Source organism: Anolis carolinensis, chromosome 3, assembly GCF_035594765.1.
Source record: "Anolis carolinensis isolate JA03-04 chromosome 3, rAnoCar3.1.pri, whole genome shotgun sequence".
Taxonomy (NCBI): Eukaryota; Metazoa; Chordata; class Lepidosauria; order Squamata; family Dactyloidae; genus Anolis; species Anolis carolinensis.
The window spans coordinates 249,097,000-249,116,030 of record NC_085843.1 but is presented as its reverse complement, the minus strand read 5'-3'; the positions used below and the strand labels follow the sequence as shown (position 1 = coordinate 249,116,030).

At 38.6% G+C, this 19,031-nt stretch overlaps 1 long non-coding RNA gene across 1 annotated transcript; it reads right to left on the bottom strand.

The window, feature by feature from the left end:
- Window positions 1–6,536: 6,536 nt before the first annotated feature.
- LOC134297833 (uncharacterized) lies at window positions 6,537–18,747 on the bottom strand. The gene is made up of 3 exons (XR_010004714.1): window positions 17,104–18,747; window positions 12,537–12,637; window positions 6,537–7,000 (listed from the first exon to the last, which is right to left on the bottom strand). It is a non-coding gene; the product is annotated as an uncharacterized LOC134297833 (long non-coding RNA).
- Window positions 18,748–19,031: the final 284 nt, after the last annotated feature.

Below are 19,031 nucleotides of genomic sequence, written 5' to 3'. Positions count from 1 at the left end.
AGCAATTCGATGCCTACCGTGTTTCCCCGAAAATAAGACAGTGTCTTATATTATTTTTTACTCCCAGAGATGCGCTAGGTCTTATTTTCAGGGCATGTCTTATTTTTCCATGAAGAAGAATTCACATTTATTGTTGAACAAAAAAAAATGAACATATATTCTATACTGTACAGTAGTTGTCATCATAAACTAACATAACCAAACCAGACAAACTCTGACTCCTGTCAATAATTTCTTGTTACTACCATTATTTCCATATATAACTGGTATGTACATTTACCAATACTGCATGCTATGGTGCTTTGTTTGACGGGCGCCGGGCATGCTTCCAAACAAAAATTTTGCTAGGTCTTACTTTCGGGGGAGGCCTTATATTTAGCAATTCAGCAAAACCTCTACTAGGTCTTATTTTTTGGGGATGTCTTATTTTCAGGGAAACAGGGTATATGATTAAATTCCAGACTGCAATCTTTGAGAAATTTGTCTGAATGTTGGTATACACAAGGGATGCATCTACACTGTAAAATCTGTCAGGGTATTGTGTATTGTGAAATGTTAAAATCAATCTGGGTTGTTAGAAATGCCTTCTGTGTTAGTTTTCGGCAAGGCATTCCAGTAGTTATGGAGTTAATGAGAACCTGCTATGACTGACGTATCACAGGACCAATGGGGTCAAGTTTGTTTTGACCGGGACATCCTTCTCGGACTGTGGAATGCAGAGGAGTTTCTTGTGTGTGTGTGTGAGTTGCTTCGGCGTGAGCACTCACGGAGGAAGGACTGAATTGCTCTATTTGTATATAGTCATGTAAATAAAGATTTATAGCTGTTGATTTACAACTGAACCCTCATCTGCTGGAGTGTGTTTGACCAGTGCTGTTTATCCACGTGGGAAGACAGTCTGGAGAAGGAGGTGAGACCGGGATGATGTTTTTGGAATCCACTCTGAACCCCATCATCCCCTGACAAAATCAATGCAGTTTGATCCCACTTCAACTGCCATGACTCAATCCTAAAGAAGCTTGGGACTTGTAGTTAGGTGACAATCATTTTTGGGTGTTTTTATGCTGCCATTTAATGCATTGTGGGGTTCACATCAGCCTGCATGTGTCCATACACTGCATGCAGGCTGATGTAAATTAACCTTTAATGCAGCTGTACCATGGGTTTAAAAAGGCAGGGAAGGTCTGGATCCTAGAGCAGAATTCAGACCTTATCCTGTGTTAGGTCAATGGAGACAATGATCCTGGATCCCTATGCTGGATCCTGGATCCCTATGCCCACAGCCATTGCATGCTCCCCAGGCTCAGACAGCCTGGGAGATGAGGTAGCTGTCCCTCCTACCACCTAACATCCTAATTCACCCCCCCCCAAAAAAAACCCACAAAAAACCAGAAAACCACATTTTCTTGAATTCTGGGCTGTGTACTTCCTGGTCCTGCCATATGGCTGAGCTAGAAGTGCTGTGTGTGTGTGTGTGTATGTATATGTGTAGAATCCCAGCCATGTTGAACCAATTTCAATACAGCTGGCTAAGTGTTTATAGGGCTGCTGTCTCACCACAAAGGCAGTTGACACTGATAGCACTCCTTTGTGGCCACAATGCAGACCTGAATCAGTATGTTACATAACGATTCAAAGCTGAAATATGTGTCTGTATAGAACCACTGTCTGTCAGGAAAGACTAAAGGTTTTGTAAAACTACAATGTTTCTGATTAGTTAGCACTGAGCCAAGCAATTAAAGGGGTCAAACTGCATTAATTGTACAATATAGATGCACTCAAGGTTAGCAGCAAGTGATAACATGCCTAAGTTGTATTCAATCTCTTGGTACTTACAGGTGAGAAATATTTATGTCCCTGAGCACAAACTGCTTTATAACCAATGTGACTACTCTTATTTACTATTATTTATAAATATAGTTTCCAGCTAGTTTCAATCTGTAGCTATAAAGTATATGTTATTTTTAAATGATGGTTTAGTTAGAAAGTTTAGCAGATGAAAGTCTTCAGATTTTAAGAATTTTATTGAACATTGTTAAATTCCACATAAAAGCTTTAAAACATTAATTTCCATGTAGTGTTCCATTACTTTGATTGGCCAAAGTTCAGAAATAAAATTCTAGCTTGCTGTTTTCTTATTTTAAAAAGATCTAGAACAAAGAAATCAAAATATCATAATCATACGTGAACAGAAATGTAATTTTTTTATCATTGTTGATACCAGATTAATGTCAGATCAAAGTGGTTCAAAAATTACAAATTATTTTGGAATTTTATATCAGCACCACCTGTATGAGTAGATTCTTAAATGTGTTTAAGGAGGTTTCAATAATTCATGGCATAATGCCTTTTCTCCTTCTATACAATGGAATGCAGTTATAACTCTTTCTTCCAGTCCAAATGGTCATGAGTTGGATTTTGTATGGTTGCAATTGGGAAGCCAGGAAAAGGAAGCATTTGTTCTTATGGAACACTTTTATAAGTACATTACTAGAGTTTTATGTGCTTCCAACATCAAATAGGATTTCTTGGTATTATGTAATTATGTGATTGACTCATAGTTTAGATTAAATCAAAGATTAGAGACTTTTCCTATAACTTAAATGATGTATTCCAGTTAAGAATAGAGCCCATGGCAACATTGTTATGAAACTGGCTGACCGTATGTCTGACTTGCATATCCACTGTTTACGCCTCTATGAGTGCATCTACACTGTAGAAATTTGACCCCAATTGAACTGCCATGGTTCAATGCTAAGAAATCCTGGGACTTCTAGTTTGATGAGTCACCACCACTCTTTGGCAGAGAAGGCTCAAGACCTTGTCAATCTGCAATTCCCAGGATTCCACTGAGCCATGGCAGTTCAAGTGGTGTCAAACCACAGTAAAGATCTGGCCTCACACTTAGCACATACTTCCACTTTATGCCATCTTACTCATCTTTTATCCTTTGAGTTAAACAATTTTTAAAAGATCAGGATATGGACCATGAATTTGTGTGCAGACACCCTGACATGAAGCATCCTCATATAATCATCTCATAGAAAAGATCACAACTACTCTTAATTACATAAAACCAGAATTGTCTTATGGAGAACAACCAGCTGAAATGTTCCTCACAGCACAGCTTTGGGAACTTCTATTCATTTAAATTAGCCTTGTACAAAAGATCTTCCCAATGGGATGCATCCCCTGTTAAATATTTTATGAGGGGTGCCATTTGGATTTTTTTTTTTAAAAAAAAAAAAAACCCCACATGCCATGCAAAGGGATAGGATGTCTTTAAAAGGGCTGTTGGTTTAGGGATATATTTGAGCATTGTGTCATCAGTGCTAAGGAAAGCATTTACATTGTATAATTAATGCAGTTACCACTGAACTATTTTCTCCAAAGAATTTGCCAAAATCACAATGCATGCTGCAGGTTTACCAAATAAATATACATACACACATAAAATGTGAGATATACAGATGGTCCCTGAGCACCACAACAGTAAGATAACCATCTTTCAAAACTGTAAAGGCCTATATACATACAGATTTAATTTTACATGGTATCAGAATGATGAAATCTTACTCATGTTCAGACTGTTTCTCCAAAGGTTGAAGGGTATCACCTTAGTCCATTCTGTCACCTCATCACTTGTGCATGGCTTTGCTCTTGAGAATTGTGAGAAATGCTAGAAAACCCTTAATATTCTTTGAATATGCTCTGCGTATGTGTATGTTTGAAACATGAGAGAGTTTACAGACACATTATATACATAAACCCTTATGATTCTGGAATGACACTTCTCAGATAGAATGGCCAGTCAATCTCACAGTGTGATGGAAAACAGATGTAAGATTAGGATGCAAAGTAGTTTTCCAGATACTTGGTCTCAGCATGCCATACAACCCAGCCCCAGAGTTAACCAGCCAAGTGCTGACACATGTCTTACAGCAAAATATCACTCACAGCCACAGTTCAAAGGGCCTGCTACCCTCCAGGGCAATTAATACAGCATCACGTTCAATGGTGCTTGAATCAAATCCATTGAAGTCTCAGGAGAGGAATAAAGAAACAGTCTCAGAGCTCAGACAAGAGCAGCATGCAGCAGTAGTCGCGGATTCATTCTTTCAAAAGATGGCCTGTCCGGAAAAAATAAGTCTTGCCGAAAAGTATGTGTTTAGGAATTCTTAAAAGAGATTTTAATGTGTTTTTTTTTAAATGTTCTTATCTATGTATTGTTTTACTTGGTTTTTATTCATTAATTACCCTGAGAGTCTTTGTTGGCTGGGAAATTCTTTAAGTGTATCAATGGCTATATAGATACAAATGTGAAGTACATATCTCTTTCTTCCCACCCTAACTTCCCAGTACAGCCCCAAACAAGTGAAGGTTTGGACACCAGTAGTACCAAACTCATGATGCTGTCAGACTTCGTTTATAGTAAGCAGATAATTCTAAGTCCAAAGCATGCATGAAAAACCAGAGTACTTAGCCAGCAAAATGTCTGCTCTGTTTTACTTGGCATAATTCATCTTAAGGAAAGTTGGCTATAATATGGATGTTTAAAATCCTGTAACCTTCATTTAGTGCTATGTACTACCCACATGTATTTGTCACAGGATATCCTCTGTTGGTGTGTGTGTGCATGAGTAATTGTGCATGTGTGGACACATGGGATTATACCTCTAGGTCTCTGTGAAGAACAGCCACAAGATTCTTTAAGCAAATATCAGTTCTAGCCAGAATACTCAGTGGTAATGAATGGCCCCGGTGGTGCAGCAGGTTAAACCACTGAGCTGCTGAATTTGCAGACCTAAAGGTCAGCGGTTCAAATCTTGGGGGTGGGGTGAGCTCCCGCTGTTATCCCCAGCTTCTGCCAACATAGCAATTCAAAACATGCAAATGTGAGTAGATTAATAGATACCGCTCTGGTGGAAAGATAACAGTCCTCCATGCAGTCATGCTGGCCACAATATCTTGGAGGTGTCTATGGACAATGCTGGCTCTTTGGCTTAGAAATGAAGATGAGCACCAATCACCAGAGTTGGACATTGGCTAGACTTAATGTCAGGGGAAAGCCTTTATCTTTACCTTAATGCATGGTAGGTGCTCACTCCAACATTTCACAGACAAGGTATTTGAGGCCAAGCAACATCAAAGTGCAGTTAGGATGGCAAAATTTGCAAGCATGGAAGGTAAAATTGGATACCTTTCTCCAGTGGCAAACTGCTGCATAGTTACAATACTACTCCATATCTACACAACCAATATCTGTAGTTTCATTTATCCAACAAAATATGTGCATTCTAGACATTTTCTAGGTCACTCAGTGTGGCTGTACACTATTCTTTGACAATAAGTCCTTCACTTCAATGGGTTTTGCTATTATCTACACTTTTGTGTTTTCATGTAAAGTCTAAGAATATAGCCCTTACAAATTGGAGGGTCATGCTATATACTATTTTTGTCATGCTTAGTCTTGGAATTAAAACAGTCAGTTTAGGTATCAAAGGGAAGGACTGTACTCACTGCTGAGCATGAAATTCTGGAGAACTGCCAGTCAATGTAGATAATGCTGAGCTGGATAAACCAGCCCAGAGTTTGGAAAAGTAGCATTTTGAAACAAAATTCCTAGAGTCTTCCAGTCAGACGGCAAACAGATAATGGGAACTGGAATCCAAAAGATTAACCTGCCTTGTGTGATTTCCACTGTGATTCTATATGGAGATTTTTCCTGCATGTCCTGAGGTACAGGTGCTTATGTTACATTGCTTCTTTTGAGGTAAGCTGGGAACCATGATTTTAGTTTAAACAGTACTATCTCTACTATGATACTTCTTTGCCATTTTGAATGTTTAAAATTAAGCATGATTTATTTCCTGTGCATTCAGAGTTTATAAACAATTGTCTATGCTTTTGAACTGTTGCAGCTGTTTCTTTAGTGTGTTTCATGTATGTTCTGTGCATCTATACCAAGTGAATTCTTCAGGATACACACCAGTGTTAAATCCAGTGCACATACATATTTGTGTGCTGTCAAATTGAATCCAATTCACTTTGGCACCTGCAATATGTAGGAGACCATCTGTTTAACCCACCTGTGTCTACATTTGTTCATTGCTTGGATGAGCCTGATTATTCTTGGGTATTTTCTTTCAACTGTGTAGATTGTTCAGAACACCTGGGGCCCTGTTTTTCACCTATGCACAAAAGGTTGTTTTGCCTTAAGCTTTTCAATTATCAATGAGTTTAAACTAGGACCACAGTAGATACTATATCATATTGTACATCCAGTGATAATACGCTTAATTGAACTCTGATTGTGTTGTTATATGCCTTCATGTTGACACTGAGTTATGGTAACCCTATCATAGTACTCTCTTGGATTTATTCAGAGGAGGTTTGCCATTGCTTTCCTTTGAAACGTTTACTGGTAGTTTATCAAGCTCGTTTAGACTCATCTACACTGAGTAGTTTAGCTTGGTGTAAAACTTACCTGGAACAAATCTGGATTCAGCACATATCTGTAGTCATTGTCTAGATCATGGTTTCTTAAACCTTCCCACCCAGGACCACATTTGGTTTGGGAAATTTTAAAATAACAACAACAACAACAACAACAACAATAATTTTATTTCTTACCAACCACTCCTCGTGGCACAAGGCGGGTTACAGAATAATTAAAACACATAGTGTAAAAAAAATACTACAAATACACATATTAGAATGTATTTCTATGAAAAATATATATTAAAACATAATTTTAAAAATACATATTAAAATGCACAAAACAGGGATGAAACAGGACATGAGTTTAAAATTCATGCTTAAAACTAGCTGGGTAGGCATGCTGGAAGAGATAGTTCTTTAGATGGTTTAAAAAATTTCAATAGCTCTTTTAACTGTTGGAGCTCTTCCAGCTGGTCATTCCACGGCCAATGAAAAGGTCCTCTGGGTGACAGGCACCAGTCATGTTCTAGCTGCTTGGAGTAGCCGTCCCTCAGAGGACCTAAGTGTTTGGAGTAGATTGTATGGGTTGACTGTATACCTTGATGCCAGGTATATAGGTATAAAAAGTATATGAAATCAAGCATTTACTTATAACAATTCAGCATTTGTAAAGCTTGCTGAACAGGCTGATTTTTCTTTTTTATGAAGTACAGTTGAAACTTCTCCTGCAGAGTCTATAACACTATACAACAGATTTGTGTAAATATCTAAAATATCCAGTAGGTGACATTCAAAAAACCTTTACTGTTGCCAAATTTATGGGACCCTAACATTAGCTAAGGGGACCCCATTTGAGGTTGGACTAACAGTTAAAGAAGCAGTGGTCCAAATGGCCCTGGGAAGTATCTGCCCCACTGTTGTGGCTTAAAATTCACCTCCTATGTGTTGTTGCTGTTGTTCCTAGCCAGCTATTCAGGAAGCAAAGGAGCTTTGGAGGAGGGGAGGAAGCTTACTCTGCCAAAGTTCCATTGCTCCCTGAATGATGAAGAATCAGGAAGTAAAGAGTATGCACCACCAGTAAGTGTGTGTGCGTGTGTGTGTGTGTGTGTTGGGGGGGGGGGGGTTGGGGTGCAGGAAGGGTGAGAAACAGAGCCCATGGCGAGCCCTGCTGAACTGGTTTCATCACAGCTGGGCGGTTGTGCCACTGTTCTGCTGCAGAGGTGGCTTAGGACAGCCTTGTGTGGCCTCAATGTAGCTCAGAAACAGCATCTATATAAATTACCAGAGTATATAGAAATTAAATTATGGCATCCCTGTCTACTTTTTTGAGTGAAAAAAGGAAGAAATTGTTGTTGTTGTTGTTGTTGTTGTTATTTTTATACTCTGCCTTTCTCCTCAAGTGGATCAAAGCAGCTAAAAACCACACACTTCGATCAATCTAAAACAAAGCAAAAAATTTATTAAATATAATTAAATAGTACTGTGTGCCTGGTTAAAAATACAGTTGAAACATAATAAATATAATTAAAATGCATTTTAAAGACACAGAAGGTAAAGGTAAAGGTTTCCGCTTGACATTAAGTCTAGTCATGACTTGAGGTGGTGGTGGTGTTCATCTCCATTTCTTAGCTGGTGTAATCCATAGACACCTCCAAGGTCATGTGGCTGGCATGACTGCATGGAGTGCCATTATCTTCCTGCCGAAGTGGTACCTATTGATCTACTGACATTTGCATGTTTTTGAACTGCTAGGTTGGCAGAAGTTGCGGCTAACAGTGGGAGCTCACCCCGCTCCCCAGATTTGAATGGGCGACCTATTGGTCAGCAAGTTCAGCAGCTCAGCCATTTAACCCACTGTGCCACCAGGGGCTCCTTTAAATCTCCCCCCAGAACCCACCCACAACCTGCCCAGAGGCATGGCCATTATCCTTTTCCAAATGCCTGCTGGCAAATAAAAGTTTTTAACTTGCTTTGTGTGTGCGCGTTTTGAGATTTATGTTGTAGATAGACATAATTGATAAATATTATTGGTTATTGAGTATTCAACAACTAATGGCACTATGTCATTTATCATTGTGCTTAGCAATGGGGGGTGGGAGTGGGTTAGCCTGAATTCTGTTGGCAGGCTTAATTAGACTCGACTCGTTAATTCAATGCGAATTATGTGTTTGCTCACAATTTAATAATCAACAGGATTTGGACCATGTTGTGTGTGAGAGAGTGTTTGTTTCCATGAGATCTTTAGAGGAATTGTGAAATCTAAATATAATAATAAATAAATAGCAAAGAATATCAGTACTTATAAACCAAGGTTAAATATAGCTTCCTTGGGGTTTATATATGTTCAGAGAAATTAGTGCCAGAAGAAAAATTCTACTAAATTTCTCCAATTTTTAAAGATCTAGACCATTTGCATCAAAACAAGACAAGATGCATATAGTGACAAGGGAAGGTGGGATGACAGTTCTGAAGCCCATTAATCATACTAACAAATTGAAGCAGAACTTGAGACTGAATGTTCTAATTTAGATACTGCTGATCGCAGCTACAACATGTTCATCTGGAAGCACCTTTAGAGTTTGGACAACAAATTCAGTTAGTTAGCAGAAAATTTAGATTAGGCTATTTAACAGCTTCAGATGAAATTATGTGTTCTTCTAATCTGTAACATGGAAGCTGTCACAACCTCTCCCATTACTGAGATACATTTATAGTGGGCTTGTGCACAGATTCCGTTTGGCTAATTTGGCTTGTTTGGTTTGGCTAGATGGCTGTAATGGTAAGGGCTCAGCCATCATGTTTTTCATCCATTATGGGACCACGTGGCAAACAGTCACAGCTCCTCCTCCCCTATTTGGCACCATGTGGCATGGAGTGGCTGCTGTGTGCTGCTCACGTGGGGTTTCTTTGTGAGCCCTGACTCTTGAGTCAATCAGAATGGAAGAACGCCATGACATGTCTTACGCTAGCTGTGTCTAAGGAAAGGGTCCCAGGAAGGATGCTTCCTTAACCCTGTTCTTCAAACCCAGATGCCCTTGAAAGGTGGATAGGAACGGGTCCCAGGAGAGGTGCTTCCTTTATCCCGTACTTCAGACCCAGACTTTCTTGAAAGGAAGATAGGAACGGGTCCCAGAAGGGGTGCTTCCTTAACCCATTCTTCTAAACCCAGAGTCCCTTGAAAGGAAGATAGGAAAGGGCCTCAGGAAGGATAATTCCTTAACACCATCGCTCAAACCCAGGCTGCCATGAAGAGAAGAAAGGAAAGGATCCCAGGAATGGAAAGGGGAGCCTTGTAAGTTCCCCATTCCTGCCAATGGGCTGGATTTTTCTGAATCTTTTACCTGCTGACCAGAAACGGCTATTCAGCAATCCTCCTATTTTTAGGAGGTGCGTGAAAATGGATCCACGGGTCTCCCAGAATTCGGCCAGCAGAAACGGATTGAGGATCAGTCAAAATGCACAAGCCTAATTTATATTGGTGTGATTTATTTATTTATTTACAGCATTTATATTCCGCCCTTCTCACCCCGGAGGGGACTCAGGGCGGATCAGATTACACATATAGGCAAACATTCAATGCCTTTTAACATAGAACAAAGACAAACAAACATAGGCTCTGAGCAGGCCTCGAACTCATGACCTCCTGGTCAGAGTGATTCATTGCAGTTAATTGCAGCTGGCTTGCTCTCTCGCCTGCGCCACAGCCCGGGAAGGTGAGAGGAACAGTAATGAGAGAACAGAAGCTGAGAGGAACAGTAATGCTTTTAATGATGCAATATCTCTGTGTTGATTCCTGGTTTGAAATTTCAGTACTTTTTGGCTTTTTGAGATTGGTGCCAGGAATACCTTGAGTTAGTGATTAATTAAATAGAACTTTGCACTGTGGCTTGACGCTGCGAAAAAGAAGATGCCCCATTTACTTCAATAAAATGAGCAACTAAAATTCAGATGGCTTTATATCCACAAAATGCTGCTTTTAAGGAGATCCTAGCTCCATATCTATAATTGTTATAATGCATGAAACCAATAGTTTATGCAGGAGAACTTGCCCATGCACAGTGGACATTATGTTCACTGTGGTTATGTGTAGTAAAACAGTGTAATGCTAATTAGCCTTCTGTATTTAATATCAATCTATAGATACAGTCATTCTGCATTTATGAGAGACTTGCTAATTAAGATTAATTTAAATCTTCATTAATTTAACTTAGGCTGGATATACACTGCCGTATATCCCAGGACCTGATCCCAGATTGTTGGCTTTGAACTGAATTATATTGGTCTCCGCTACTATATAATCTGGGATAAGCAGATCAGATCCCAGGATATAGGGCAGTATAGAAGGGAACTTAATTACTGCTTTTCATAACTATACCATATTATGTCATAGGAACCTGTTTTAGAATATAAAATATAGTAAGCTAAAAACAAGAACAATCCAGCATTTATATTAAGGTACATTATCATTAGCTTTGTTTCCATTTTCATTTGCTTAACTTCTGTGCATTCAGCTGTTTTCCCAGTGTATATATATATATATTGAAGAAACTTAAGAAAATACTGGTGGCAGTTGCCTTTATGTTCTTTTCTTAAAAGTGAATTATTGTATGATGCTGGAATTCTAAGCACACCTACCTGGAAGCACACTTAGAACATCAAGAGATTATATACAGTATGCAAGGAACAGCTTCTGTCCATAAAGTAACATGTGTTTATTATCCAGTTTATTATCCAGTCCACCAAACCTTTTATGATCAATAGAACCGAAATTACCTCTGTCTGTAACCCATTCCTAGTTTATTTGCAGGTCATACTACTAGAAACATTTTGAAAACATGAAATATAAACATTCTCCTAATCTCTCTCTATCATCTAAATAGTATTTTCTTTTCTTTTTTAAAGCTGATGTAAATACCTATAGTCTAATTTTAATATTAATTTTTCACATTTGAAATAAAAATCTCAATATGAATGTGAAATTTTATTTAAACATTTAAATCTTTCAGGATCACCTATTTTTCTGTGATTACTTTGATTACCTTCCTTTCTTCCTTTCTCTCCTATCTTTCTCCTCCATTCCTTTATTTCCCTCTCTCTCCTTCCTTCCTCTCACTCTCTCTCTGGCCCCTTCTACACTGTCCTTATATCCCAGGATCTGATCCCAGGTTATCTTATTTAAACTGGATTATATGAGTCCCCACTGCCATATAATCTGGGATAAACAAACAATCTGGGATCAGATCTGGGATATAGGGCAGTGTAGAAGGGGCCTCTCTCCTTTCCTTTCTCTTTTCATTCTTTCTCTCTACTCTTCCATTCTTTCTCCTTTCATTTCTTTCTCCCCTTCCTTCCTTCCTTCCTTCCTTCCTTCCTTCCTTCCTTCCTTCCTTCCTTCCTTCCTTCCTTCCTCTCTTTCTTCTTTCATTTTTTCATTCTTTCTCTCTCTCCATCCTTTCTTTCTCTTTTTTCTTCATTTCTGCTCTGAGAATTTCTGATCTGGTGAGAAAGAAGCAATCTCAACCTTCACACTGATGTTGGCTTTTTATGCATACTGTCGCAAAATGTAGCAATGTACTATACTGTTGTTATATTAAGGCTGTTACCCATGCTACACCATGCTTCAAGACAAAATTTCATTTATTTGTAATTAGAAATAAATATTTCACAATATATAATTACATATTGTTTTTGTGATTAATCACTATGCTGTTGTTGTTGTTTATTCATTCAGTTGCTTCTGACTCTTCATGACCTTATGGACCAATAATAGCATCCAAGTCAGAATGGATCTGAGCAACTTAGAATCATAGAATCATAGAATAGTAGAGTTGGAAGAGACCTCATAGGCCATCCAGTCCAACCCCCTGCCAAGAAGCAGGAAATCGCATTCAAAGCACTTTATCTGCAACGTGCCATGCAAATTCTTCACAACAGGCTGTTGAATGGCCTGAATTTGAGGACCAGTATGTAATAGCCCTCTGACCATGGCTATTATTGTGAATATCATCAATATCATTAATATCTTCTTGAATGCCATTCAGGAGAACACTACTAAATACAAAGTTACTTTTTCTTGTGTGAGACACAACACTTACCCAGTTGCAAGCTTGAAGAAGTGACTTCTCCATGTAGTTATCAATGCCAGGTGGCAAGCTTTCAAATGTTACTGCATAGAGGTTTACCATTTGAATTATTTCTGAAAGATAACAACAGAGAGTTATAAGACAGAGGTTCATATATTTGGCACCTTGAAAGGATCCCATAAAAATGATGTTTGAATCTATAAACCTTTTATTTCTAGCATTCATCTATAGCTATAAAGGTATTTTACAGATGTTTTTGACAGAGAGCACATTTCAAGCTGGTTTCCTTCCATATAGCTATGAATATATTTCCTCTTATGTTCTCTCAGAACATTTTGTTGCTTCTTCCATTGCCAAAATTTAGATTGCAGACCTTTTGAATGCAAGACCTGTCTGTATGAAAAAGTGTCACATATATTGGTAATAAACACATATACTGGTGGCACAGTGTGTTAAAGCACTGAACTGCTGAACTTGCAGACCCAAAGGTCCCAGGTTCAAATCCCGGGAGCGGAATGAGCAACCTAGCAGTTCGAAAACATGCAAATGTGAGTAGATCAATAGGTACCGCTCCAGTGGGAAGGTAACGGCGCTCCATGCAGTCATGCTGACCACATGACCTGGAGATGTCTACAGAAATGGAGATGAGCACCAACCCCCAGAGTCGGTCATGACTGGACGTCAGGGGAAAACTTTACCTTTACCTATGTGTTTGATATCAAAATCATCTTGGGTATGGTGTGGATTGTAAGATTACACAAAGCTGGTCCTTGAGATTTTACCATTTAAGGATAAAATGAACCCTGCCTGAGATATGAAAGTGTTGAAGCCTTCTCCAACACTTACAGTGGGACAATGGTCATTTAATATATCTGAGGCAGAAGGCTAGTTTATGGACCTGGGACATTTTGTGTGACATATCTGACAATTCCACCAAGGGAATTGCTAGAAGGATGCCACTCCTGTCCTCCAACAGCTACAAGATGAGGAAATGCCACCACCAGCCCCGCCGCCCCCAGTTGAATGGTAGGCTTTGCCTTCCACTGCTAAAGGGATGGGAAGAAATTATTATTGACATTCCAGCCAAAGAAAAAGTTTTTGAATGCTGTGGAAACCATGATGAAAAGAAATAAGTATATTTTTTCCAGCACAGAAAACACTATGCAGGAAATTGCATTCTTTTCTGTGCAGAAAATCCATTCATATTTCTGTGCAGTTCAATATTTCCTGAAGTATGAATAGTAATTGATAATGCATATAGTAATAGTAATTGAAATTTGAGAGAATAGTAATCTGGCACAGTTCTATTGTCTGGGCAGAGGCCAAAAGGGGGCTCTAGACAGAGAAGGATAGTCCATTTACAGGAGGGGGTTGAAGGAGGAAAACCATTTTCCCCATTTTCACTGGATATTTTTTCCCCAGTCACATGTCATAAACAAGAGTTGTTTCCAAACAACAACATGTGTGGTGGAATAACAGGAAAACAGGGGGAAATAGTTTTATTTCTTCAAACCCCGCCCCGTCCCACCTGTAAAATGGACTATCCTTCTCTGTGTAGCTCCCCCCTTTTGGCCTGCACTTGAATAATGGAACAGAACAAAAAATCTTTGTACTGTTTCCCAATGGGAAGTTAAATGCAGGGATCATTTTTTATTCTCCATGAGGATAAAAAATACCCAGATTTGTGTCCCTACAGTGCACTTTGAGGTACAGTTTTGAAGGATTACATGGAATATGAAAGCATTGCATGGATGAGCAATCCTGCTGTGTTTGGCATCCGATGGAACCATTACAATTGCGATAATTCCCAATCATAAATGCATCAAGACCACATTACTTCAACAGAATGCTTTTATAATCATATTACACTTGTTTCCATAAGAATCAAGTGTTGATATTGGGGAAAATCTTATACAACTTTTATTTGTTTATTTATTTTATATTCTGCCTTTATCTTCCTATGGGATTCAAAAGGGCTAAATCATCTTGGCTTTAATAAATGATGAACCATTGTTGCATTTCTTTTCTTGAAAAGAAATAAGGGAAGGGAAGTAAATCAGTTCTGGGGTTTAGTCTGAAATGTACAGGCACTGTCCAAGGTGCTGAACCTTGTACCTCTGTGGGTATTGAGTACAAAACCTTGGATAACCATTTGATGATTAAACTATGTCCTAGCATGGATCAACACCCATCCAACAAGTCAGTTATTAGTTGCCACTAGAGGAATCTACTATATTTCTTTATGTGTTCTGGAAATATATAGATGCATACCTTTGAAGGGTTATTTTTTAATCCTTTCACCTTTTGTTATTAGTTTAGTAACATATCGAAACCTTAGGTAAAGTAGAAGAAATTCATTTCTCATGGATTTGACCTTCTTCTATGTCTTGCTTGATCCAATTCTGCCTTGTGTTACAAATCTTGGGTTCCTTTTCTGATCTGAATTCATCCTTTGAGGATAATATAATGATATTACCAAAACATTACTTTACAGCCTGGAAATAGCTTTCATTTCAGCTTTAATGCTATTATACGGAATTAGAAAAGCTTTTGCTTGCTTTGTGTCCTGTAGACCTTTGATATGTCACAAAGGTTATTTGACATCTTGAAGCGGGTTTAGAATTGTTACTGCACAGCTCTCATCCCTTCTTATGTGTAATCAGCCTAGTATTTAAATATTCTTTCATTTGCATTGGGTCTGTAGTGAGATCTCAGCTTGATTTTTAAAGACCCTGCAGATTAGCAGAAGGTTACTGAGGTAACTACGAATCATTCTCCTAGTCTAATTACTTTACACCATGCAATGATTTAGTTTGCTCCAGCCAGAAATCCTTGTTAGAATTAGCGGGAGACAATAATTTATGGGAAATGCTACATTTGGTGGATACAGGGAGCTGGCACAATCTTTTAATACAGTGGAGGAGCAATGAGGCTTTAGATGGTTGCTCTGAAGTTATTTCCCAGCATGCCAATTTGTGGACTTCTGTCAGTTATTGGGTTAGCAGACTGTACCTCAGTTCACACACATTCAGTTTCTGCATTGTAGAAAGCACATGGCCTATTTACAAAAGTCCATAAACAGAAATGTAGCTTTGTTTTGATCAGAATAAAGGGAAAAGCTTTCCTTTTTGAAAAAAGAAGATGCAGCACACAATTTTCTCAAAGGATCACAGCATTTTATAAAGACTGGAACCCTATAAATGCCTTAAGGCTTCAGCTACCCTACAGAAGTCATTGCACATCTTCACCTGAGGCAGAATGGATGGATTCATTTCAAGGTTTAAGGTAATCATAATTTGAAAATAACTTGAAGGCACACAACAACAAGTCTTGGGATACCTGATATGGAACTACATTGGTATACTTAGGATCTCATCACATTGAGGTTTTTCAGCATTGTAGGATGCTTCCAGGATGCTCGAAGGGCAGAGCCTGCCAAAGCCCATCAAACAACACAAGGCTACTTCTGGCAAGGCTCACTGCTTCCAGCATCCTGGTAGCACCCTAGAACTCTGCCCAGAGAACACGGGAGGCTTCCTGTGTTCTCATAGACAAAAACGGGGTGAGCACAGGGAGAAGCTAGATGGTGACACTTCTTCCCATGAGATGGGTAAGGAGGTGATGCTGGTGATGTGTGGCCCAGGGCGATGGGTTCCCCTGCTGCTTGTCAGATTCACAACACTGCTTGGCAAATCCCTCAAATTTTGCCTGCTCTTTGGACCTCAATTTGATGAGGTCCTAAGTCAAAATCTATAAATAATAAAGAAGAGTATTGCTAAGTATATGCAAAGAGCCTTTTTTAACTTATAAGAAGTCCTATTTGAAAGACAAGACCTGTCTAAGTTTTGAAAAGCCATATGATCAGGAGAAATTTCTTGATGTTTAACCTTACTAAATCAGAAAATATTTTTATATTATGGCAATAAAAAGTTATCTAAATGCTATTATTATTACTAACTAGGATAGCGCCAATGAAACAGAGTAAACTCTCTGTTAATTCACAGAATTGACTCAGTAGGCCTGTAACACGGGCTAACCAACAGTATACCAGAAAATATTTAGGATAAAAGGTAAAGGTAAAGATTTTCTCCTGACATTAGGCCTAGTTGTGTCTGACTCTGGGGGGTGTGGTACTCATCTCCATTTCTAAGCTGAAAAGCCAGAGTTGTTCATAGACACCTCCAAGATCATGTGGCCGGCATGACTGCATGGAGAGCCATTACGTTCCTGTCGGAGCGGAACCTATTCATCTACTCACATTTGCATGTTTTCGAACTGCTAGGTGGGCAGAAGCTGGGACTAACAGCAGGATCTCACCCCTCTCCCTGGATTCGAACCACCGACCTTTCGGTCAGCGAGTTCAGGTCAACGGTTTAACCTGCTGCGCCACCGGGGCTCCATATTTAGGATAGACATTATTAATATATAAGATACTTTGCTATTATTCTTCCTAGAGGTAAAAGTGATCACAAAAAAGCTTTACTAACACTTAAAGCTGGCCAATAAAACTGTAATAGAAGCTCAGGGAAGTGAACCTTATAATTGAGCCTGATTGTACTATAAAACCAACCATCTTTACCTTATATCTATATGCTTCAAGGATTACTCTTCCATGGTTGCTGTAAACTGAGATTGAAAAGGAGACAGGATTTTATTATTGTGAATTGGAATATGCTTATTAAAATCAGTAGAGCTATCCATATTTATGTCTGTTAAAATGTTAGTCTTTTATGGAATGACAAGTTGGTGCATATCCTTACATTATAAATAATGATTTGGTTTCTAAAAACAAGGATTATTTTGAATAAATATAATCCTAAATTGAGTAGACATATTACAGATACAGAGTCGTCATACCTGATTATAGAATTATGCAAATCTATGATGAAAGGAGGGGAGATCACTGTTTGCAGTTTCATAACACTCCTATTTCCATGTCAGCACTGTATATTACTGGCATCAATCAATCCTGTTATGCTCATTTTCTTCTTACGGAAAGACAATTTGTATGATTTGGGGAAAGTATAGAGAAAGTGGTATGAATAAAAACATTGAAAAATTAATTGCAAATCTGTGTTATCTGAATGGAATTTATAATGAACAACACAGTGCAGAATCAAAATTTAATGAACAGGATGATGGCACTTGCTAAGAAATGAGAGATGGTTAAGCATTTTCAGTTCCTTATTTCACTCTATGATATAGTTCAGGAAATTTCTTCTGTTATCTGTAACTTCAAAAATGCTCTCATGAGACATATAATCACCAAACTGATATAATTTTTAATTGCTTGAACCAACATCAAATAGTCAATACACATATAACTTACAAGAGTTTTTAAGAGTTACAAAACTGAAGTTACATGAATTGCTTGCCTGCATAGTTTTCATTATTGGGCTGTAGTCGTCTCTTGTAATACACACTGCATCAATATCTTTATATCAAAAAATTTCATATATCTTCTCAGAGAAACCGTTAATAAACATTTAATAATGTGGCTGCAACAGTGCAAAAAGAATTGCATAAACACGTGTTACTCTAGGGATGCAAATCATGTGAGTGTTAACAAACGTTTAATTATATTACTGTGAAAGTCCAATAGCATCTTCATAACCATGTTTTACCCTGGGATGGGAGTCATGTCACTTTCTAGATGTCGCTTCACTGCCCACATGTCATAACTGTGATACAGCAATGATTCCATGCTGGAAATTTATCCTGACGTTCTGGTAACCAGAGTTTTCCCAAACTACTTAGACTAAAATGATTAAATTTTAGCATATTCCATACCTTAGATGAAGATTTACTACCATCATGCTGCTATGGCAACAGTTCAGATTATGGATGGGTTCGAGCCAACATTGCATGAGCATAAGGGATACTTGAAATAAGCAATTTTCCTGCCTACCATAAATACCCCCCTCCCTACTGCTTCTGTCCCCTCAGCCAAGGATTCGCTGGTGGGCTGATGAAATTTCTTGAACATCATGGCTTGAATAGGCATGACAGAATAGAATAACTTTAAATTGACTGAGAACATTAAGTGAGAGTGGATGGTCCTTCATGTATGGTGCCTCTCACTGTTTTAAAGAAATCTTTCCTGCTCATTGCAGTTCACTATGACAGCCCCAAATCTTCAGCAAATTCATCCTAGTTCTCCTGATAGGGTTTTGGGGTGGGGCAAAGGGAGTTACATCATGGAAAGAGAGGAAGAATAGTCAGGGCCTCTTCACACTTGAGCATTTACCCACTTTAATCCGCTTTAAATGCTGTGACGGCTGCCTGTAGAATTCTGGAGTTTGTCATTTAGGGAGGCCCAGGGCTTCTCTGGATGAGGAGTTAAAAGGCCCCTCCCTAAACTACAAACTCCAGAATTCTTCAAGAGGCAATCACAGCATTTAAAGTGGATTAAAGTGGATAAATGTTCAAGTGTGAAGAGGCCTTTTTCTCACACATTGTTTAGAATAAACACTAACACTTTAGAATAATTCAAAGAGATATGATATC